The sequence below is a fragment of the Sinohyriopsis cumingii genome, unplaced genomic scaffold (genome assembly GCF_028554795.1).
Source record: "Sinohyriopsis cumingii isolate HCF-2022 unplaced genomic scaffold, ASM2855479v2 utg000127l, whole genome shotgun sequence".
NCBI classification, from domain to species: Eukaryota; Metazoa; Mollusca; class Bivalvia; order Unionida; family Unionidae; genus Sinohyriopsis; species Sinohyriopsis cumingii.
The window spans coordinates 6,498,340-6,524,829 of record NW_028315871.1 but is presented as its reverse complement, the minus strand read 5'-3'; the positions used below and the strand labels follow the sequence as shown (position 1 = coordinate 6,524,829).

Here is a 26,490-nt window from a genome sequence, read left to right as displayed (position 1 = left end):
ATAGAATAGTAAAATGGTGTACCTCAATCATATCAAACTGTATAGAATAGTAAAATGGTGTACCTCAATCATGTCAAACTGTTTAGAATAGCAAAATGATGATTACATGAAACTGTACTATTTAGAAGACCTGATCTACTATTTAGTCCATCCACAATAAACAAAAACATGCTCAAAGTTCCCAAAATCTTTTAGCAGTCTTTGTTTCCATAACAATACACTAGAATGTTCAATCTTGTTGATCCCTCTGGAGACATACCCGGTAAATTAAAATGAATATCCTTGTCCACTGATATTACAGATGTGTCAAACAGCTAAAGTGTTACATCATCAGAAATTTAATTGTGGACTTAATATAATGAAACTAAAATGTTTACAAAAGAATTTTCTATGAATGTATTGTCGGTACCATTTACATTCCAACAAAATTCATTTTCATTAGTATCAAGGCTATTAACATTAAAATCAAGGCCTTGACTGGGTCTCTATTCAACTTCAACAACCATATCATGATTATTACATCATCATGATTATAATAAAGGCCTTGACTGGGTCTCTATTTAGCTTCAACACCCATATCATGATTATTACATCATCATAATCAAGGCCGTGACTGGGTATCTATTCAGCTTCAACACCCATATCATGATTATTACATCATCATCATAATCAAGACCTTGACTGGGTCTCTATTTAGCTTTAACACCCATATCATGATTATTACATCATCATAATCAAGGCCGTGACTGGGTATCTATTCAGCTTCAACACCCATATCATGATTATTACAGCATCATCATAATCAAGACCTTGACTGGGTCTCTATTTAGCTTTAACACCCATATCATGATTATTACATCATTATCATAATCAAGACATTGGGTCTCTATTCAGCTTTAACACCCATATCATGATTATTACATCATCATCATAATCAAGACCTTGACTGGGTTACTATTCAGCTTTAACACCCATATCAACATTATTAACATACATGTAACAGAACCAGGATCTCAAACCATTACATTTACAAATCAGTAAATTAGCTTCTTAACCAGCAAAATTTTTATCTTCATAAATTTCAAATTCATTAAAAATAAGTGCACTATATGCCTGATATGAATTTTCTTCCTAGCATAATAAACAGCAAATTTTGAACATAACTGCAATCAGATTATGATGTTACAATAATTAATATAAGTCAGTGTAACAGAATTGAAATCGAGTGGACTTTGGATTAAATGAATAACACAAACAATGTGTGTGAATGACAAGATTTATGTATTGTATGAAAAGATGATGGCATGAAACAAAAAATGACACAATCTATGTTATATCCTACTCTCACATGCAACCTACACACACATTCACAAATGAAAGAAATATCTGTATATATGTATATAATGGTAATGACGAGGATTGAGATAATGATCACACAATGCTGAAATTCCAATGATAATAATGACATTGGTTCATACAAGCGATATCCTATATATAAATATGACAAAACAAAATGTCAGTTCCAACCACACTGGGTGCACTCTTGTTCACCTTCCCAACACAAAATATCAAGTTCCACTTTCCACCCTCCACCAGTTTTGTCTGGCTCAACTACTATCCCTCCAGTCTCAGTTTGACGCAACAATGCCTCCCACTTATTTCCGTCGGGTGCAACAACGCCTTCCACCAGTTTCAGTCTGGTTCAACAACATTCACCCTCCACCAGTTTCAGCTACAAATAGATGAAACATACGCTATCACACAAACACATGTATATTAAATGGATACATATCCACTCTACACATGCCTATAGTGCATTATATTAGATCAATGTCCCTAATGGTTTACACAAATGAAAAAAAATACATTAAACCCACACTCTACATGTGACTTTCTACTCAGAGTCCTACAAGTGAAAAGGAATAAATTCTAACAGTGAATTGTCTGTTAAATGTGGTTATATTATCTATCAAAGCTTTATCAAATTTATGATAATAATAAAATAAGTATGTCATGCTGAAAAGCATAAATATACAAAGGAATCAAAATTATGTAACAGTTGTCACTTACCCCTATGGCTGTAGTTTTACAGTTCCAAACCGACACTCTGTGACAAGATCCAAGCAATAATCTACCACTTACAATAAAACCTTACTATTTATACTATTAAAAGAAACAAGACGTTCAAGACACAGGGGGTGAAGTACCCGTGCATATCAAGAAACATGGGCATCATGCTACAAGCGACTTGCAGCGAGATGTACTCATTCAGTAACTATATGTCAAGGTAATAAAACAAGCTACTCTAGTTAACACTGTACGTGTCTGCAAAAATCAAATATACATTGTCATCGTTTAATGCAAAACTGAATTATTTTCTTGCCTTATTATGTGACAGAAGTATATTGTCAGTGGATCAAAAAGAGTTGTTTTTCTTACAGTTCATTGCAAAGATATTTGAATACCATCCAATAGCATTTTTAGTTTCTTTCACAAGATTACTGTCTGGTGACCAACAATGACATTCACTGTGATTATTAAGTTTCAACCTTAACAGAATCTGAATTTCTTTCTGTCCAAATTCACCCCACCCCCCATCACTTTTGTATTTTGCAAAGAATGGATAACATCCTCTCTGTATCAGCATTAGAATGTTGTAATGACAGAACAAATATGCAATGACAGAACAACTACGTAATGACAGAACAACAACGTAATGACAGAACAACTATGTTCACCCTGCAAAGAACTTATACCCTCAGTTTCCTATTGCTGGGTTTGTAAGGTTTCTGACTGCTTTCCAACAGTCCTCCAAGTTTGGTTCAACTCATGGGATAATCTACTGACTTGGTCTTAAGATGAATTTCTGAGTCTCATCCTCAAGGAGGTCTTTCTCCTCATCACTTAGATCCAAAATCTGCTGGCAGGTTTCATCACTAAGATCCAAAAATCTGCTGGCAGGTTTCATCACTCAGATCCAAAATCTGTTGGCAGGTTTCACCACTGCAAATTAATTAAAAAAGCAAGACTGATTTAGACTTGAAATAAACATTGAAAAATACATTATATATTTATGCTTTTATGAATAATTTATCACAACTTTAAAATTATCTCGCTATATAATTAAATGATATATTTTTATCTAGCGATTGAACTTAATTTGCAAGAAATACAAAAGATGCATAAACAAACAATGCAAACTGAGGACATTTGCTATTCACATGCAAATGCATAAAACTTAGCCAGAGGTTTCTTAGCATTGGGATAAAGCACACAGTTCAGCATTTTGCAATGAACTGAGAAAAAAGCAAGAGATTCCATTAAATATTCTTTTTAAAATATCGTAAACAATATAATAACAATATAAACAATATAATAGCAATTAAATATGACGACAAAAACAAACATCAAATACTTTTTCTAACTTGTCTGCAAAACTAATTAATGGGGAAATTTCTTCTTAGCCAGTGCATCATCTGCTTGCATAGCAGTTACAGTCCTTTCTCCAAGAATTGTCATTTCCAGAGTTGCATCTATGTTGATTGTGGAATCTCTGTATCACATACACAAAAATATGTACAATGAGTTTATTATAAGAAGTCACAATGATTTGATGCACCTGTCTCTTGAAAGTAGCCAAGACCTGATGCATCTTTCATCCTGTCTTTCAAAGAGTAAATTATCCTCAGTGACCCAGCATTGAGTTTTCTGTGTTAATGTAGATACACTCACTACATGTATATTTACAATTATATATTTAACGTGTGATCGACACCTAACACCTGTAAAATATAACTGATCTTGACAGCTACTGTTTACTTGTAACCTCATTAGGATTGATGTGTTTTACTGCAAGCACATGTCTTTCTGATCAGCTGCAAATATGAAGTTCAGTCAGAAGATGTTTGAACATAAGACTGTAATTTAAAGTTTTGCCAATCTGACCCTTGACTCAGAGATACCAAGCATAATGGCTAGATAGTCACCACAGGGGCAAAATAACTACAAAGATTCTGAGCTTTCACCCATCAGTTTAGGAAAAGATGTTGACAGATGGGTGGATGGGCTGTCTGCCAGACTGACAAAGGATATAAAATTGTCGCTGTCCCATTTTAAAAAGTGTTGGTTGGTTTAAAATCTGTATAATGAGCTTATTTTGTACTCAACTGATCATAAACCAGAAAACGTTATGGGATGGAATGTTGTCAATTATCCATGATCCACAGACGATTTGATTGACTTAAACCAATCAATAGATAAAGATCGCGTTTACCATCAGTTATGTCAAAAGCATCCAAAACCCAGGAAACACACTGCATACATTCAAAATATGATGCAAGCTTGTCTGACGTATATAACCTGTCTTGACAACAGGAAGTCTGACTACTACAAAGGCCTGATAACAGAAGTCTCACTACTACAAAGGCCTGATAACAGGAAGTCTGACTACTACTACAAAGGCCTGACAACAAGAAGTCTGACTACTACAAAGGCCTGACAATAGGAAGTCTGACTACTACAAAGGCCTGACAACAGGAAGTCTGACTACTACAAAGGCCTGACAACAGGAAGTCTGACTACAACAAAAGCCAACACACACAGTCTAAGGCAGATCACTCCTGTGCTAGGGTTTTGCAGAAGCAAAAAATATGGCAAGACAAGAAAATGATTTTATTCCATGTACAAAACAAAAGAAAAAAAATTCCCAAAGACACCATAAAAAATATAAATAAAGGAACACTTGTGTGGAAATCCAAGACTATCTGATGCAGTGTCACACCTAAGATCATAAGGGTAAGGGACACTATGTCACCCACCCTCCAAATTTGTGAGCCACACAACATTTTGTTGGGACAAAGGAAAATTTAAGTCCATAATGCACTAATAGAGCTAAAAACAATCTTATTTGCTTTGACAGACAGACACCTTTATTCGTCACTGACATCTCACCTATATCTGCATGGGTTAGAGTCTCATACCTGGCTAAAATAGATATGTGAAAAGTTTGCTAGTAGCTTCCCATGGGTCATTGGTTCTTCCTCCACCAATTATAATGGTCTATCCTTGGTTGAAAATGGCAGTAAACCCATAACAACCAATCATCTGTACTGTTCTGTAGTATTTTTATCTAACAGTTTCTATCATCTTTAGTGACTTTGGACATGCTAGCACCAACATACACTTAGATGTACAAACACTGCAGGCATATGTTTCAAAAAGGACACAAAAGAAGCCATTCGGGGGCAAGATTTGGGGCCATGGGCCATAGGAGCTTTGGGGGACATAAAATCAGGGATATGGGGGACTTAGGACATAGAGGATTTGAGGGGCCATAGGCCATAGGGGCTTTGGAGGACATAAGAAACAAGGAATTTGCGGGACATAAGACAAAAATTGTGGGAAACTTGCATGCCCATGCTTGAAGTGCCACACTGCTAATGAGATCAGTATAGATGTCAAAATAATTTTCTCAGAATGCCATCACAAAAATAACAAATTTTAAGAAAAGAAAACTCTGAAATAAAAAGAAATGAATGTATCAATAAACAAATGAATGATCATGGAGAAATCTGTCAGACTAGCATAATCAAATAAAATAAAGACCAGTCTCTTTCTTCCTTTTTTCCTCCTTACAAGCAAGCACCAATGCATTCATCCATTTTTTTTTAATCAACAACCCCTTGGGTGTGGCTGTGTACAAGCATGGAGGTCTTATAATCATACCTAACATGATTCCATATCAAAACTTTAATCAGAAAATGCACTTTGGAATACTAATAAACAATGCATTCCAATTTCACTTTACTGGATTGGGGGGGGGGGATTTGGACAGAAAGAAATTCAGATTCTGTTACGGTTGAAGCTTAATAATCACAGTGAATGTAATTGTTGGTCACCAGACAGTAATCTTGTGAAAGCTTAATAATCACAGTGAATGCCATTAGTGGTCACCAGACAGTAATCTTGTGAAAGCTTAATAATCACAATGAATGCCATTAGTGGTCACCAGACAGTAATCTTGTGAATGCTTAATAATCACAGTGAGTGCCATTAGTGGTCACCAGACAGTAATCTTGTGAAAGCTTAATAATCACAGTGAATGCCATTAGTGGTCACCAGACAGTAATCTTGTGAAAGCTTAATAATCACAGTGAATGCCATTAGTGGTCACCAGACAGTAATCTTGTGAAAGCTTAATAATCACAATGAATGCCATTAGTGGTCACCAGACAGTAATCTTGTGAATGCTTAATAATCACAATGAGTGCCATTAGTGGTCACCAGATAGTAATCTTGTGAAAGCTTAATAATCACAGTGAATGCCATTAGTGGTCACCAGACAGTAATCTTGTGAAAGCTTAATAATCACAGTGAATGCCATTAGTGGCCACCAGACAGTAATCTTGTGAAAGCTTAATAATCACAGTGAATGCCATTAGTGGCCACCAGACAGTATTCTTGTGAAAGCTTAATAATCACAGTGAATGCCACTAGTGGTCACCAGACAGTAATCTTGTGAAAGCTTAATAATCACAATGAATGCCACTAGTGGTCACCAGACAGTAATCTTGTGAAAGCTTAATAATCACAATGAATGCCATTAGTGGTCACCAGACAGTAATCTTGTGAAAGCTTAATAATCACAATGAATGCCATTAGTGGTCACCAGACAGTAATCTTGTGAATGCTTAATAATCACAATGAATGCCATTAGTGGTCACCAGATAGTAATCTTGTGAAAGCTTAATAATCACAATGAATGCCATTAGTGGTCACCAGACAGTAATCTTGTGAAAGCTTACTAATCACAATGAATGCCATTAGTGGTCACCAGACAGCAATCTTGTGAAAGCTTACTAATCACAATGAATGCCATTAGTGGTCACCAGACAGTAATCTTGTGAAAGCTTAATAATCACAATGAATGCCATTAGTGGTCACCAGACAGTAATCTTGTGAATGCCTAATAATCACAATGAATGCCATTATTTGTCACCAGACAGTAATCTTGTAAAGAAACTAAAAATGCTATTGGATGGTATTAAAATATCTTTGCAATGAACTGTAAGAAAAATTTGATTCGCTGACAATATACTTACTGTCATGGAATAAGGCAAGAAAATAATTCAAGTTTAAATGCAAACACACTGACAAAGTGAAAATTTTAATCAAAATAAAAAAGTGTGCATATTTGGTTAAATAGCTGCATCTTAAACACTGATGCAAAGATTCAATGAATGCAATTCATTCATACATGATAGTCTCATGCTTTTTCTGACACTACTGTATTAGAAAACAAGGAAGATCAAAATGGCCAACTTAGAAAAAAATTCCATAAAAGTAAAAGCTTGATTGAGAATTTATTATTTGAAATACAGTAAAACCTGTCTTGAAAGACCACTCCTTCTGCCAAAAAGATATGGACTCTCAAGACAGGTGGTTTCTCATAATAGGTCATATATAATCAATAAATCTGTGCATTGAAATTCTGGTCTCTCAAGAAAGGTAGTCTCACATAGCAGTGGTCTTTCAAGACAGATTTTAATGTAACACTTTAAAAAACTGTTAATTAATTTTTAGTAGCAATACAAATACAAACTGCTATAAATCAAAAATGCCTATTGTGATGTGATGTGCGATGTGATTTTGATTTTTAACGTAGCTTTAACAATTTTTCAGTCATATCGCTACGATGTCTGCAGTGTGGCAGTTTATAGTGATGTCTAGCACTGGGGCATCATGCCGCAGACATGTAGCATGATGTCCCACCCAGTCACATTATCCTGACACCAGGCCGACCAGTCCTAACACTAACCTCTTAATGCTGAACGCAAAGCGAGGCAGCTGTTAGTACCATTTTTTAAGTCTCTGGTATGACTTGGCTGGGGATCAAACCCACGACTTCCAGCATCCGAGGCGGACGCTCTTACCACTAGGCCACCGGAGCAGTAAAAATGCCTATTAAACTATCTTAGAATAGTCAATTATAAAACATGGTACATGGTTTTATTTAAGAAGTTCATTTTAAATTAAATTTTCATTAAAATTAAAAAAATTTAAGTTGATAAATGTTGCTCTTTTGCAAGGTGTTTCTTTTCACACATGACATTGTCCACAAGCAGTTCAATGCGATGTTATTTTCACATGTGTGTGTGTGTGTGTGTGTGTGTGAAAGAGAGAACACTTATGTCCTTGGCATATTTTAATGGAAATCATCAAAATCTATACTCAGATGGCAGAAAACAATTTTTTAAAATCTGAAATATTCTGTATTCAATAGCAAAGGGGTCAGATTTCTGATTGAACATAATCTATCAAGTTCCTGTGCTACACCTGCTCAAGTGACCAGAAGAATGGATGTAGAGAAGTTCCTTCTCATGGCGGTAATAATTCTGACAGATCTCTAGTCAATTGGCACCAGACTGTAATGGCCCATGTAGCGGGCAGTAATGTCAAAAACAAACGGAGATGAACTTGGTGGTGGTGGTAGTGTGTGAGCAGCGGGGGGGGGGGGGGGGGGGGGGGGGGGGCGAATCGGACATTTTGTCCAATCGTCATTTTGCTTAATTAATACTTTCTGCACTCAGCGGATCCGGTGTCGTCAGCGCCCGGTAAAAAAAAAACGACGTCATCGTCGGGGGTTCGTCCAATCGTCATTTGGTTTAATTAATACTTTCTGCTCGTCGATCTCAGTGTCGTCAGCGTCCGGTAAAAAAGCGCGACGACCGCGTCGATGTCATTGCCCCCCCCCCCCCCCCCCCGCTGCTAAGAAGTTATTTACAATGAAAATTATTTACAATTTAACCGAATATTTGGTCAAGTCCAATACGATATCGTGTCCGAGGATCATGTAAATTTATCGTTACAAATCCATGTGGGGTCGACTGAGCATGACTAAAAAAGTTTCGAAAACCATTAAAGTCCATGTCACCGCCGCACCATGTCTGCCAAATATTTCGTAGCGTGTGTGTATCAACGCCGTTGAAAACAGCAAGAATATTACAGTTGTCTCTGATTACTTTTGGAATCTGAGTGTATCGTTGAGTGACATATATCACGTCGGTGTTTTTATGCCTGCCTCTGGAAAATATCCTAGCTGGGTTTTTTTGATTGTCTAACATAACATCATCGTACACGACTAGATTGTTAACGTCGCCATCAATATCATCAATACCTGGTGCATCACTGATATCTGTAATAAACTCAATAACATTTTTTTCAGCGATCGCTGATGCATTCTCGTTAAAATCTTTCAACACCTCGTAGCATCGTTGATCATCTACGCTAGGGGCGATTAAATACAACTTATCCCACTTCATCCATCTCATTATTAAATTAAGTAACAATTGCGTCTTGCCGGATCCAGATGGTCCGATGATAATCATCCGGATCGAGTTTGGTAACGCTGCAACATGCTTAACTGGTTCTCTCGTTTTAGTCGCCGAAAAATCAATTATATTCATATCTCTATACATAAATTATGGATTTATATTGTGTGAAGTGTAAAGCGCGCACTGGCACAAATGATATGACAACCGTTACAACAAGAAATAACAGATCGGCACTTACTGGTAAGTGTGTACAATGCGGTACAAAGAAATTTAGATTTATTTCTATTAGACCCGGGCGTGTTTTAAAAAAAAAGCGAGGAGGTGATATTGCAGCCAAGTTATCAAAACTCCCCGGTACACCGTGGGCAAAGTATCCAGGAGAAAAGCACCTCCCAGGATATAGCTACTGTGGCCCCGGAACACGATTAGATATCAGACTCGATGATCAAAATCAGCCCAAACCCGGTGAGTATCCAATAAACGCTATCGATAAGGCGTGTCATGCTCATGATGTTGCTTACTACAAAAGTAGCGATCTGCAACAGCGTCATATCGCGGATATAAAATTAATTCACGCGTTAAATGCTATTCCTGATAAATCATTCAAGGAAAAATTGGCTTCATGGTTGGTAAAATCGGCTATGAAAGGTAAATTAATGATTGGAAGCGGAGCTTCTCGCGCTGGTAATTGAAAACGCTAGTGTTTATAATAACAACATGGAATCCATCTATTATTCTCCAAGAGGATACTGGAAGGGGAAGGCCGCAATTGGTAAACTCGCAAGCGCTGCAAAGGTAACAAAGGCCGTTGCGGCTAATTGGTTATCCAAACAGGCTATATGGCAAATTTATCTACCACCACCTAAACAAATCAACTTCTCGCACTTTGATGTTACCGTACCCAATGAAGTTCATCAAGCTGACATATTATTTCTGCCGCATGACAACGGTCACAAATACGCGCTAACCGTAGTTGATGTTGCGAGTCGATACAAACAAGCGGAGCCCTTGAAAACAAAGTCAGCAACTGAAGTAGCCGATGCGTTTGAGCGGATTTACCGAAGGGGTCCTCTGCGCTGGTCAAATCTATTACAAGTTGATCCTGGTAGTGAATTTCGCGGCGCTGTTTTATCAACGCTGAAACATCATAGCGTCGCGATACGACGAGGTCATACTGCGCTACATCGTGATCAGGCAATTGTTGAACGATTCAATCGGACTCTTGCTGAACGGTTATTTGGATATCAATACGCGAAAGAATTCATCCAGGAAAAACGATCTCGTGAATGGGTTAAAAGATTACCAGGCGTAATTGCAGCGTTAAATAACGAGATTACCCGAGCAATCAACATGGAGCCCAGCGACGCGATTAAAAAAAAGTATATACCCGGAAGATCAAAATTAAATAGCGTTTCCAAGCCGATTCTCGGCGATGTCACTGTTAGATATCTGTATGAACCAGGAGAGCTTGAAGGCGGTAAAAAAAAGAGCTACTGATCCTATTTGGAGTGTTACCACACATAACATATCAACGATAACACGATCAACTGGTAGACCACCGATCTATAGACTGGATTCAACTGCCCCACAGCGGGGGTTTACACGCGAGCAACTACAAGTGATACCTGACGATACTCAATTGCCCCCGCGTGGTCTTAACTAGCGCCGTTGCGTCTATTGCACTCAAGACAGGTCAACCTCACATTGTTTTTGACATGACCGAGACTGTTATCGATCCTGTCCACGGTAAATTGGCGAGCGTCTTTATCCGAATAACGCCAGCGCATTACACAATTGCAACTCGCGCAGTGATTATTCTGTTGTTGTCGTAACGCAATTATTAATTCGGCATCAATATCAAAACGCCGCTGTTTTTTTTTTTTATCCTGTTGGCGGTAACCCGAGAGTTTTCTATCAATGACGCTTGCATCGATGATGTCGTTGTCGGTGACTTTGTCGGTGACTTCGTCAATAACAATTCTTCGAAGCTGATTTATCCTCCGTACTCGGGACACTGCAAGATAGACTAGATTTGACCATTCGATGCGATTATCAACCATCCAAACAATTGTATCCGTGATAGTTAATCCCTGCGAGGAATGTATTGTCGTTGCGTATCCTAGCGTCCAGGGGGATTTATCAGCACGTAGCGCGTCCTCGACGACGCTGATATCAACGAGCACAATATCATTCAGCACAAGAATTTGTTTTTTTGTCCCTGACGCTGTCGGGCCCGGGATTTCAACTTCAATGTTCTGCCGCCGTGTGTCAGCGGGTCTATAACATAACGGCACTGGGCGCGTTGGAAACTTTTCCTTATGCAACGTAAACAACTTCCGCTGAAGTGTGTCTCTGACTATCTTTCTACTCGCTACAATCAAATCGTTTGGTCTCCATGTTTCCCAGAATTCATTTAACGGCGTTTCCGGAATCACCTCGCGGATTATTTCACATTGAACTCTATCCGGCTGTAATCTGATTAATTTTTTAACCTCGCGCAGTTGTTCATCAAGTGCTCGGTAATCAGTATCGGTTTCTTCATAATAGTCCACAAAACCCTTTAACCAATCATGTGGACCCTCGCCGACAAATGGTGGTGGTTGGCCATGATCTCCGCACATTATCACCGCTGTATTCGCGCGCAGCAACCACTCAAGAAACATTTGTAAAACATCTAACGAAACAGTACATATCTCATCCCAGATGATAACCTCAGGAATAAATTTTTCCCCCATTCGATCAGGAGTCCACTCACCGGCGCTGTATCGAAAAAAGCTGTGATAAGTAACGGCGTCAACATTTCGTTGTTTTATCTCTCGCGCTAGTCTATGGGTCGGTGTAAGCACGATTATACTTGCCCGCGTTCGAAATAATTCAATTGCCCGAGTCGTCTTTCCTGACCTGCCACAGCCGCTTAAATAAACTGTTTTATATCTACAAATTGGATCAGAACACGGTGGTGCATTAGACCATTCTGATAGATTATCACCGCGTAAGTAATTATTTTCAACGGTGACATCTGCTGACGGGGAATAATCGCGTCGTATTTCATTTTTAATTCTCCATATACCCCAACTCTCGTCCGGACTAGTAAACTCGGCTATGTTTCCCTTATACTTTACGTCTATGTAAAATGAATCAATCGCAACTCTAACCGCGGTGTCGGGAAATCTATTTATCATCGAGAATAAATTGATAGCGGCGTAACCCAGCATAGACGCCCTCAAATGTGGATATGCCGGGCTGTCTCCATCGCTGTAGGTAACAACTGTACCCAACTTTGTTCCATTGGACAGCAGAGCTGTTTTGCAGTTCACGTATCTATTTTTTGCCACTGCGTCCTTGATTACGAAATCATATTCTGCGTCATCTATAATCAGCCGTGAGCAATATCGTTTGTAGTCGCAGTTTTTTCCACCTTGTGTGAACTTACCAATTATTCTTCTACCGAGATCTTTTGCCTCGCGGTTTCGTTGGTTGAATATCTTTTTGGACCATTCGATGATATATTCCTCGTCGGCATCAATGTGTTTTCTGGACTCGTCAATTATGCTATCTAGACGCTCTGGTTCTGGTAACCAGACTTCAGTCTGCGCCCGGTATGATATAATCGCGTCACTGACAATCAACGATACAAGCATGCTAAAATCAATCATAAACCGTAGCAGCGCTATTGGAAGCCATCTCTTTTCAGCCATGTGTCTACCGATCCAAATATAGCAACAGCGATGAAGTCCTGCTGCGAATTCAAATGATACTATGCGAGCGAATCCGGTTAAATCAAAATCAGGCAGTGGTCCATTAATAGCAACACGAGTCATTTCATGTCTGGGGTGTCCAAATCGTTTAAAGTACTCAGCGGCGGATCCATACCCGAGAAAACTCGCTGGATAACAGGCAACCATATCAACGGAAATCATAGCGTCGCGGTTGTATTCAGTGTTCCATAGTCCACCGTGATAGTATTCCAAACAACTGGATTGTACATCCGGTAGAAATTCCTTGCGCGTTGGTCTCCACGCATTTGTCCTTGCTGCAACATGAGCCGCAACCGATGGAATCGTAAAACAATTTGTTAGCAGTTGTTCATCATGCTCTTCAAATTCCATGGCGGTTTTTTTTCATCTTGTTGTGAAACGCTTCAGTGCGATATAATTCACCGTTTGGTCTTACAAACTGATCAAAGGTATCCGCATCGTTTTCAGCGCTGCGAAGTAACCACACTGACACAGGGTCGTTTTTACACAAACAAGCAATAGCATCAAATAGTTTCCTCTCCGCGAGAAAACCATCCTCTCCCAGGAATTCCCCCGGGATATACTTTACTGTTCTATCCCGTGGAAATATTGTGACCGCGGGCGTCCACGCGTGTTCGTTATGATCAATAATTTTGATTGGGGCTCCCTTTGATTTATACTTTGATTCATATAATACTTCACCGGTTATTGTTGTAACGGTTATTGGAAATCTCAACGACGTTTCTAATTTCGCTATGTCGCTGATGGTTGCTCCTCGCTCGCGCACTGTCTCCTCCCATTGGTTTATTTTGCTACGTCGTAAATCGGTCAGTTTATTTCCTCGACACGCATTTGTAAAATGCTCTATTACTCGTTCTGCTACACAATTTATCCCCGTTGACTGTTTCATCGGCGCTAGTTTTCCGATATCAGGTTTCTTATTTAACGGGTATATTCCATAGACAACTGCTGTTTCAGGATACGCTCGTTCATAGTATGGTCTGTCAATTCCGGTTAACAGCCCTGGCTTGGAGTCGCGGCTAACAATAACTGTTTTCTTGTCGCTGAGAACCGGTTCAAATTTATCACGTATGATCCAATTATCTGATTCCACCCGGACAATGAATTTTACTCTGAAGAAATACTTTTTACCGTCAAGGTGTGATATTATCGTTGCTGCGCGGTTGTCGTTCATGGTAGCATCAACAACACCATCAATTCGAAATGTTGACCAACTATGAGATGCACCATCACGCTTGAATTCATTGATACAGTCGCGTATTTTATTCAACAGGGTTCTATCGTTTATTAACGCTTTTGGTGCGTCCTTGAGGACTCTATCGAGATTAAACCTAATATTTTTCCAGGGCTTAATTGCTGCTAATCTCTCGAACTCCTCCATATAATTAAAACAAGTATTTAAATGAAAGAATATAGTATAATGAATCACTGCAAATGGTTGGTGATTGGGTCGACAACCCCGTGCAATAAATCATGTAGAGGTGAATTCTGCGGGTATCATTTACAAAGCGTTCGTAATGGTTCAAATGGCCCCCTCCCGTGCTTGGTTTGCCACGTTGGTGTAAGAGGAAAATCACAGTTGTGTATCAATTGTGGCGGAAAGCGATACAGGGAACTAAAACGCTATTATGACAAGCGAATAAAAAACGCCGTCATTGACTCCGTCCTTGACTCCGTCAAGGACAAAATCATCAAAACTCCTCAGGACTACATTGCAAGGTTTATAATTAAACCAAATAATGAATTAGACAAGTAGTATTATTATACAAATGAACCAAGAATTTCAGCCGCATCCTGTGCTCGTTAATTACGAGGCATCTCGCGACGGCGTTGTTAGAAACCGCAGACTAAAAAAGCCGGTTGGTGTTGTTAGTAATAGCGGGTATTTGATGTTTACTGCGGGAGGAAAAAGCTATTATGTTCACAGGATGGTATTTGAAGTATTTAACGGATTAATCGAGAATGGGTTTGTGATTGATCATATTAATAATAATAAGACTGATAATTCTCTTATAAACCTGCAAGCTATCTCGCAAAGTCAGAATACCAAAAAAGGCGGAACTGGTAAATACTCAAAGAAAGCAAAGAGTGTAAAATCATTTGATACAACAACGCACGAAGAAAAAACTTTTCAGTCAATGAATGAAGCCAGTAGATATTTTGATATTTGTATGCCCGCAGTACGATTTGTTGCAGAAAATATAACTAAAACAGCGATCTCAAAAAAGACGGGTCACAGAATTCGATTTTCATATATAACATCAAAGGGAGATAACTCGTTTTGTGATAGCGTCGCATGACAAGAGTTACGTCCCTTGAAGTCCAATTAATGTTACGATTAATTATTCATTTTACGATGAAAACTAATGAAATACACGCTGTTATCTAACAGCTGTATTCTTTTTTTTAATGTTTTATTCAAATATTTGGTTTCATTTAAATGCTGTGAAACACCATTAATAAGTATTCAAGGATTTAACGATTCAAGGGAATTCAAATTAACACAAACCTTGTAACTGACGCGGTTGTATTAGTCACCTTATATATAAGACGACTCGTTATAAGCCTGGGGCTTTCGAAAACCGTTTCGATCAATCAAAACTAACCCACACACTTGACTCGGGCGTGTGGTTGTCTTTTGTTCACAATCATGCAACCGGGTTAATTTAATTGGGTTGCTTTTGATTGGTCGAATCGGCCGTAGAGTTCCGCCCCGCCGTTTTATGTTTGTGCTGTCTTGTGCCGTCCCATCATATATATCCATCCTTAATTAAGTACATGTAGTGATGTCCCCCCAAGCATATCTTCTGGGCGGTCTACGATGACGTTTGTCACCTTAGGCCTCCCTCCCGGAGATGTATGTTTCGGGGTTCCCTTGGGCTCAGATGGATGCGAAGGCACCCAAGGGGTTCCAAGATGTGTTGTTGATAGATGTAACCGATGGGCCTCTCTGACGTCATAGGGCGCCAGCGGAGTTGCCAAACGGGTGTGCCGTCCAATCATAATACTCTCTGTTAACACGAAGATGCGGTGGCAACTTCATGTTATACGAGTCCATAATCACGCACATATTTCTCTAGGCAGTAAAGATGTTAACAGCACCTTTATGCGCCTAGAGTTCATTTTGTAAAACATTTTTTTTTATATTAGAAATAAAGATGTTTATAAGAGAATATGAATGAATATCGAAGACATCAATAACATTTTAACTGAAATTTCAAAATTAAAAAATCAAGGAATTGTATTATCTGATAAGCTTGATAACCAAAAAATATTGTCCGATTATGAAATTATTAACGAGCAATCAAAGAAAGGTCGATATACCTTGCCACGTGAGTATTCTTTTATAAAGCGATTACAATATACGATCAATGAAAACCTGTATGGCAATGACGTAAATGCATTTATTGGATTGTTTACTACCGTTGAAAAAATACGACAAAAACTCGGACAGGCTTTTGAACGGCGTCGAGAAATCTCTAATAAAATTAAAAACATCAGGAAGATTCTAGACGAAGACGCTGTGGAGGAGAGAACTCTCAATTGAAATCACCGATTATACTCGTGTGTACAAGTAAAACGTTAAAACAACATTTGTTTTTTGCCATATACGTATGCAGGTATATTTTCTCCTCCAAGAATTCTTATCAATCTGGATTTTCCTATACAGCTATGTGCGTACTGATTACTGCGACACCGCCGTTGCTGTGGTGTTACCATCTAACCACTAGTTTAAAACCCTTCCCGTGATTTCCCGGATTGCGTCGTATACTTTGACCTGGTAATTGCAATGACGTGTTGGGGTTTTGTATTATAAAATTAGAAGAATTTTATTTATAACAAATGGTAGGTGAATCACTTACAACGAGATTAGCACGTGAAAGACTAGCAGCGCTTAAAATGTTTATACCGTTACGAGACAGAGTGAGAGAGAAACTTCAAACGCGGCAACAAATGCAAACTGATTTTGCTGTTGGAAGCGAACAACTCTTTGCCCCGGTAACTAAAGCGACCAAAGATGTTACGGCGGCAACTGTGCCCGTCCTCGGTGCGCTTGAAAAGATAGCGGCAGAGACAGAACAAACAAAAGAGTCTCTGAAAACACTTCCTGCGAAAATAGCGGTTGCTACAACACACCAACGGAGGGAGAGGCCGCCACCACTCGCTATAACGGACCCACAAGAACCTTATGTTACAATGGCCGATGAAGAAGAACTAGGCGCCACCGCAAGAGAACCAGAAGAAGAAATACCGGAAGAAATACAGAAAGAAATACAAGAACAGGAGGAGATAAAGGAGAATATACCCCGTAATGTACTTAAAAAGAGCACAATAGACACAATCAGAAATCTTGACGATGAAGAATTAGTTAATTTTACTGTTACAAATTTTGCTAAGGGCACACGAGATGAGCATATCAATAGCGGCTACGAGAAAAATGTAAATTCGGTGGAAAAATGGACAAGAATAGTGTATTTAGCAAGTAGATATAAGGATATAATACCACGTGGTGATACCGATTACAAAGCATTCCTCGATAAGGTTAAAAGTAGGAAACCAAAAAAAGGAAAAGGATACTCTGTTGGTAAAGACGTTACTTGTCCTGGTAATGTTCTCAGTGATATATCACGGTTAGAAGTACTTATCGGAGGAAAAATTAGCAGGAAATAATTCCAATGAAATTATTAATGAAGCCGCTGATATTTGCAGGCGGTTATTTGCCGGTGGTATCATGGACATTAATGTATATCGAACGCTCATAGACGAACTTGTGGACGGTTTTGATGATCACGGTCATTACAGCGATTGACCAATCACTAATTGGAAAACACTGGTGTTTTTATAATAAAGATGATTATACACTACAACCATGATAAACCAGTCAGCGTCTACGTGGTAAACTCACGATTGCCTGTATACCGCGCGTGGTACGGAGACGGTCTCGGTAGCACCATTGCGGGGTTATTTACAAGAATGGCTCCAAAAGTGGCGCCGTTAGCCAAACAATTAGGAATGAAGGCTATTGATGTTATTCGTGATAGGGGTATTAGTGCTATTGGAGATGTTGCCGGAAGGGCGTTTTCTGCAGCAAAGGACAAACTAGTGTCGTTGGTGAGAAGAAAAAAACAGAAACCACCGGTGATGCCATCAACGACAGTGATGCCTGCAAATGTCAGTAAAGTAATAAATAACGCCGTGGAAGAAAAACTAGAGTCGTTGGCGGCAAAGCCATCCACCGATGCAACAACCAACGCGCTCATGAACGCGATAGCGGGAAGTGGCCTTAAACAAAATTTAAAGAATTCACGACGAAAACGACGTTGATGAAAATCGTAGATTTTCCACTCAAAGAGTTTCGCAATTGAAAACGTCAACATGATAAATAATAAAATGTTTGCGCGAACCGCTGATCCCGCGTTTGATATGGACGCCCCAGTGCGCAGGGATGATTCTGTCCGTGATTATCAATTTTATTCCTATCAACCACCACAAGCCGACCTACGATCGCGAATTGAACTTCAAGTCCAAGATACCAGTAAATACTTTTTGCCGTGTGAAGCGTTTATCGAAATTGAGGGAGAACTTGTAACAAATGCTGCCGATAATGCACCATACGCAAATAACCCTCGTGTTCGAGTTGGCTTTGTCAACAACGGCATCATGGCGTTATTTGAGAGTGCTAGATATCTCATTGACGGGCGAGAAATTGAATCAATAGAAAACGATGTTGATGTTGCAACAACGATAATCGGGCTAGCAAGATATTCTGACGATTATACAAGATCGGCGGGCCCATCTATGATGTTCGCAAAGGATACCACTAATAACGCTGATCATATTCAGTACATTAACGTGCTGATGAAAGAAAATACCGTAGTTGATAATCAAGCTGAAGCAGCCAATCCAGACCGCAGAGCAAAACCAGACGCTGATTTCACTGTTATAAAAAGTACTAACGATAATTTTAATCTAGGGTTTGCAACACGAGTAGCAACATTACAAGGACAACGCCGACAGTTTTCATGCGCGATTCCACTCCATCACATATTTGGATTCTGCAGAAATGTCAGAAAAGTTATCTATGGGGCTAAGCATACAATTGCGCTATCGCGAAGGGGCGATGATAACAATGCAATATGGCGTGCTGCTGGTGTCGCTGCCGGTAAAGTCGTTTTAACTAAAATAGCATTGTGGATGCCGGTGTTGACTCCATCAGTTACCACGGAAGCACGATTGTTATCATTTATGGAACAGGGGGGAAAATCGTTGTTAAGTTGGCTAGCGGTAACAACTGATGCTAAAGAGGATAATGTCGCTGATACATTTACATGGCACCTGGCATCAAAACAAGGCGTTTCAGCCCCGCGTCATATATTTATAGCGCTACAGAATAGGGATCGATTGAATAATCAAGAACACAGTCATATGATATTTGATCAATTAGGAGTCAGGGAGGTTTCGCTGAAAATAAACGGACAACAGGAACCATCCGAGGATATACAGCTTAATTACGACAACAACCATATTGCTCGCGTGTACCATCGGATGCTGTCATATATGGGTCGTGATCAAAACGTTGACACCGGTTTGCAAATATCCAACTTGATTTTAAAAACCTGTATCCGATTTATTACTTTTCGCTGGAACATCTTGATTTAACGAGACAGTCCGTCGTTGATATACACTTCCGAGCTCGTATAGCCCCGGGTAATGTTAATTATAGAGCGGTTGCTGTCATTCTCAGCGATAAATCAATGCTGTTGGAAGGTGTTGGTGGACGAATGAGAATCGTTGATGCACCAGTGGAAAACATGTAATTGAAAACATAAACGCGTTTACAATAAAAATGTCGTATAGTGTTGTCGGTGTAGAGTTGACCGATGGTCAAGTCAAGAAATTACGATCAAAGTCGGCTAAACAATGTGGAACCACAATAACGTTAAAGCCGTCACAGATGGCAGGTGGTAATCATAAGATATCGTTGACGGCGCGTCAAATAAAACATTTCAATGATGCAATGAAGAATAAAAAGGGTGTTCAAATAGATTTTTCGGCCGCAGCGATTAAAAACATGGAAAAGACCGGCGAGATATTTCCGCTGTTAGCTGCGATTCCAGCGTTGATTGCCGCGGCGGCCCCAGCAGTGGCGAAGGCGGCGGCGTTAGGAGCCGTTGGTACCGCGGCGGGAATGGCATTGAAGAAGGCAACCGGGAAAGGCTATAAAAAAAAGAAATGAGGACGACCCGTAGCCGGAAAGGGTCTAAGACTACCGGGAACCCAGTATTCATGGTACTCGGGGAAGGGTCTAAGACTACCGGGAACCGTTTATTAACGCAAGAGTCAATGACTCCTATGTCTAATTTTGATTTAATAGATGCCGCAAACGCGTTAGCGATAAAAAAAACTTCAGAGGTGTTTTTATGAGGGATCAATTACCGACAAAACCAAGGAATATTGAAACCGGTATAATTAACCTCGATAAATCCTCCGGAGCGGGAACTCATTGGGTTGCATACGCAATTGATCCGCGTGCGATCGTCTATTTTGATTCATACGGGCTAGCCCCGCCAAACGAGTTCATGCGGTATATCCGGGCGTGTTCAGCCCCGGTTTTTATTCCACGCTGCCAACACAACAATTAAGTGACCCACCGATATGCGGCCGTGAGGTATTGAACGTACTCGCGGAGATTTCATCATCGCGGAAACCACCTCATGTGGTTGTAAACGAATACACTAGTGGGGTCGTAGAGGCCCGGCGGGTTAATTAAAAACACTGTGTTTTTTTTACAATAATAATGATTGATATCTGGGGACGACCGGTTTCGGCGCTGAAAGAATCCATAACGTCCACCACCGATGACATAAAAAAACTAATTGAGGATGAAATCGCTGATACGTTAAATCTAACCAGTGTTGACCCGGGCGAAATAGTTGTATTTCAAGATCGTCAGGGTAAATTAAAATCCAGTAATGTGTCGCTGTATGACGTTTTAATACGACAACGTAATGCCGCCGAGAACACTATCGCGCTATATACCGGCGACGGACGACTTAAATCAGGTGAATCCATCTTGACGATAAATGGAAAAATAAATACACTGGGCGACAATTATATAACCATGTCGAATTCATTAAAAAATTTCTATGATAAATTTAACGCGCAAGCAAATCAGTTCGAGGGGATACAAAAGTCTGTCACCGGTATACAACTCACTACTGCTAGTTTTTTTGGAACCCCGACGGTGACCGAACCGAATCTTGTAGGGATAAAAAATAGTATTTTGGAGTTTACAACGCTGTCGGGCCAATTTACCTCGTTACGAAAAAATTTTAACAGGGTTGATAACGCCGTTGATAAATTCTTTGGTAGAAAAAATGTCAAATCGGATGAAATTACAATAACTATAAATGATATCACTGCGTATGGACAGGAAATAGAAACAATCAAAACTGATGTTGCAACGAACAAAAGGAGTGTAGACGTGCATGAACGGGAAATAGAAATAATCGGCGCTAATGTTGCAACGATCATAAATAATGTAGACTCGCATACACAGGATATAGAAACAATCAAAACTAATGTTGCAGCGATTAAGGGGAATATAGACTCGCATACACAGGAAATAGGAACAATCAGAGCTGATATTGAAGCGAACAAAAAAAATGTAGACGCGTATTGGCGGGGAATAGGAATAATCAAAACTGATGTTGCAGCGAACAAAAAAGGTATAGACGTGCATACATATGAAATAGGAACAATCAAACTTGATGTTACAGCGAACAAAAAAAGTATGACCGAGAATACACAGGAAATAGAAACAATCAAAACTAATGTTGCAGCGATTAAGGGGAATATAGACGCGCATACACAGGAAATAGGAACAATCAGAGCTGATGTTACAGATATCAAAGACAGACTACCGGAAATGACAAAAATAAAAATCCCTCACGAGAACACCATCAACACAGTATACACGATTCGGCATGGATCATTCACTTGGACTCCTACACAGAATATAGTAAATATTACCGCAACTGTTAAGGGCATTTATCGATTGACACTGGTTTCAATGATGCAGTTTAATATATTATCGTCGAGTTCATCCGGGTTTAACAATACAATATCAACAATTATAGACAAGGACGCAACTGAACCGTTTACAATTTATGCCGTTGATAGAAATTTAACCAGGGCAAACATTACATGGTATGTGGAATTTGTAGCGGATCTAAGTAATTAAAAACACTAGCTCTTTTAAAATAAAAATGACCACCAAGGTAATTGAATCAGAGGTATCACCGACGTCACATCAATATCGATTCAATACCGTAAAAGAATTCTCCGCGAATTTGAAAACGCTTTCCGAACAATACCGTGTAAAAATAAAAAAATACCGTCGAAAAATAACCACCATCGACGCGGTCGTGTACTCGGTGTCAGGTATAGTAGCCGGTACCGGTGTTATTTTATCCACGGTGACCATGATGGCCCCGATCGCTGTTCCAATCGCTATCTCCGCGGCGACAACAATTGCTGGAGTCGCCAACGCAATCACTAGAAAGATATCATCGTGTTCTCAGAAAAAACTCAACGAGTATACAGTAAAACATCAAATAGTATCCGACGCGTACTCGAAATTATCCGGGTTGATCTCGTTGGCGATAGATAATTCGTTTATATCCGATGTTGAATTCTCCACGATGGTCCAGTTCTATGACTCCGCGATGTCAAAAATCGAGGATTTTCAACTGGAAGCTGGAAACCACTTCAATGGGCTCAAAACATTCTCCTGAAAACAAGCAGGTTGTTAATATTCGGTGTTGAAATTAAACACTAGAAACAGCGAATAATAATAATGTCGCTGAACCCCGAAGGGTTTCAATTACTTCAACGGATCGCGGAGAACACCACTCCGGTACAAACAAGTATGATATCGATAACATCAACGAAGCCAGAATTCAGTGTAAACTTCCCTTCTCCGATTCCAGTGAAGGAAATAGCGCTGGCAAAATTGCGAGTATATCACAGTTGGCCTAATATCCGAGCGGATGCATTTAACGGACAACAACCTAATAACTGGCTGGTTTTTGCATGGACAAATAAACCCAATGGGACCCCAGACTGGAAGGAGGTTACAATACCAACTGGGTCATACCAAGTAGAACAAATCAATAAAGAATTTCAACGCAGGATAAAATCGATCACAGGAAAAGAATCAAAAATCGCTATTACGGTTCATGAACCGACGTTATCGTCGACGATTGAAATAAGCACACCGGGGTATATGGTTGATATTTATAACAGTTCAATAAGAACCATACTAGGTTGGCCTGAGAATCCACCTCATGAAATCCCCGCGGACTTGCACACGAATGCGCAATCGTATCATGAAATTGATCCCAGTTATCGAAATGATTTGTCTATTATAAAAAACACGTTATTACCCAGTTGGTTTATATTTCAAGACAGGAATACCATGCAATGGTATTTTCAGTATAATAAAACTCCTGAATCGTTCGTCATGGCCACAGTTAATTTAAATGATATCAATAGTTTTTTTATCGAGATTAATCGTAATTACCAATTGCAACTAGAACAACTACGGAAAACAAAAGCACGAAAACACGTTGAGGTGTTAAATCAACTCATATCAGACATGGAATATATATGAGCGAATCGTTAAAATAATATCCGCTAACAGCGATGATAATAAACAAAAATTCCTAACCAAGTATAATATCACAGAAGCCGATTTACCCGATTTCAAGTTTCCAGGATACAACGCGCCAGAACTAAGAAAGTCTCTTAATGATTTTCTCGGTCCATCAACTATCCTCAAACACGATAACGGAGATGATGGTAGGCATATTGCTCCATACAACGTAAATATCGCATCGGTGATAGCAATCAATCTAGTGTGTGATGTTATCGAAGGGAGTTACCAGGTAGATACCAAGCAATCAAATCAAGCTCAACAGGGGTATATCCTTTATTCATTTTCACCAACAGCCCCTCCCGGATTCTTAATCGTTGAGAGCCCAATTAATCCGGTCTATATGCGATGCCATAATCAGTTTTTAACGAGAATTAATTTTAGACTTACCGATCAGTCAAATAACCTAATTGATCTACAAGAGGAGGAGTTAGTGATCACTCTGTTTGTAAGATCATTGTAAATAGCCCCTTAGCAGCAGGGGGGGGGGGGGGCAATGACATCGACGCGGTCGTCGCGCTTTTTTACCGGACGCTGACGACACTGAGATCGACGCGCAGAAAGTATTAATTAAACCAAATGACGATTGGACGACCCCCCGACGACGACGTCGTTTTTTTTTTTACCGGGCGCTGACGACACCGGATCCGCTGAGTGCAGAAAGTATTAATTAAGCAAAATGACGATTGGACAAAATGTCCGATTCGCCCCCCCTGCTGCTGTGTGTGTGTGTCGCTACCGTCAGTATTCGATCAGCTATTTGTAGTACTACACAATTGTTTTGAGATGACCCCTGTTTATACATCTATATGCAATCGCCGTTTAGCGTTGTTTCAACAACAATGAAAGATTGTCAAATAAAATTACCTACAAAAACAATAAAAGACTCCAGACATGTATTCGAGTACGCTTGTTATTAGAGACAATATCTCATAGTACAGTATGATTGTATATGATTTGTATCACGGTGTTACACGGGTACTCCATTTACTAGGTCATGTCCTCTCAGCCAGCTCGTTTCGGATTGGCCGATCGATTGAAAAGCCCACCAAGCCGTGCTTTGTTTACATATATAAACCGAGTTAGCTTTCAAAAAGATCGGATTAGTAAAGATTGAAGATGATGTGAGATTCAAACTTTTTGAAAACTGAAAGAGGCAATCAATGTAAATATTTGAATATCAAATTTCATCAACTAAAATTAGATGTAGAAAATCTATAACCAATAATTCGCTGTATAACAAAATAGCTAATTTTTCCTATTATTATGCTATGCGGCTACGAATTGAAATAGAAATTTGTATAGTGACCACTTAGATATAGCGAAATCACGCTCTTAGAAACCGCGTTTGATCACCAGACTTTATAAGGATACGGATGTCGTAGGAAATCTGCAAGGGCGGTGATCTCCCTGGTGGGATCAGTTTGCAAGAAAAAGTGCAACTGATGCAGTTTAACTGAATTCATTGTTAAGTGAATCCATCCATATTAGAGTTGAAATATATCAATTATGTCTGACAAGTATATGTTTAGTATATAGTGAATCCATCCATATTACAGTTGAAAAATACCAATTATGTCTGACAAGTATATGTTTAGTATATAGTGAATCCATCCATATTACAGTTGAAAAATACCAATTATGTCTGACAAGTATATGTTTAGTATATAGTGAATCCATCCATATTACAGTTGAAAAATACCAATTATGTCTGACAAGTATATGTTTAGTATATAGTGAACCCATCCATATAACAATTAAAAAATATCAATTATGTCTGACAAGTATATGTTTAGTATATAGTGAATCCATCCATATAACAATTAAAAAATATCAATTATGTCTGACAAGTATATGTTTAGTATATAGTGAATCCATCCATATTACAGTTGAAAAATACCAATTATGTCTGACAAGTATATGTTTAGTATATAGTGAACCCATCCATATAACAATTAAAAAATATCAATTATGTCTGACAAGTATATGTTTAGTATATAGTGAATCCATCCATATAACAATTAAAAAATACCAATTATGTCTGACAAGTATATGTTTAGTATATAGTGAATCCATCCATATTACAGTTGAAAAATACCAATTATGTCTGACAAGTATATGTTTAGTATATAGTGAATCCATCCATATTACAGTTGAAAAATACCAATTATGTCTGACAAGTATATGTTTAGTATATAGTGAATCCATCCATATTACAATTAAAAAATATCAATTATGTCTGACAAGTATATGTTTAGTATATAGTGAACCCATCCATATAACAATTAAAAAATATCAATTATGTCTGACAAGTATATGTTTAGTATATAGTGAATCCATCCATATAACAATTAAAAAATATCAATTATGTCTGACAAGTATATGTTTAGTATATAGTGAACCCATCCATATAACAATTAAAAAATATAAATTATGTCTGACAAGTATATGTTTAGTATATAGTGAATCCATCCATATAACAATTAAAAAATACCAATTATGTCTGACAAATATATGTTTAGTATATAGTGAATCCATCCATATTAGAGTTGAAAAATACCAATTATGTCTGACAAGTATATGTTTAGTATATAGTGAATCCATCCATATAACAATTAAAAAATACCAATTATGTCTGACAAATATATGTTTAGTATATAGTGAATCCATCCATATAACAATT

General features: G+C 38.8%; 1 long non-coding RNA gene across 1 annotated transcript; it reads right to left on the bottom strand.

Annotated features, from left to right (window-relative positions):
• Nucleotides 1-1,245: 1,245 nt before the first annotated feature.
• Nucleotides 1,246-24,812, bottom strand: LOC149774871 (uncharacterized). Its single transcript, XR_016416702.1, has 3 exons — nucleotides 24,675-24,812; nucleotides 2,757-3,003; nucleotides 1,246-1,732 (listed from the first exon to the last, which is right to left on the bottom strand). It is a non-coding gene; the product is annotated as an uncharacterized LOC149774871 (long non-coding RNA).
• Nucleotides 24,813-26,490: the final 1,678 nt, after the last annotated feature.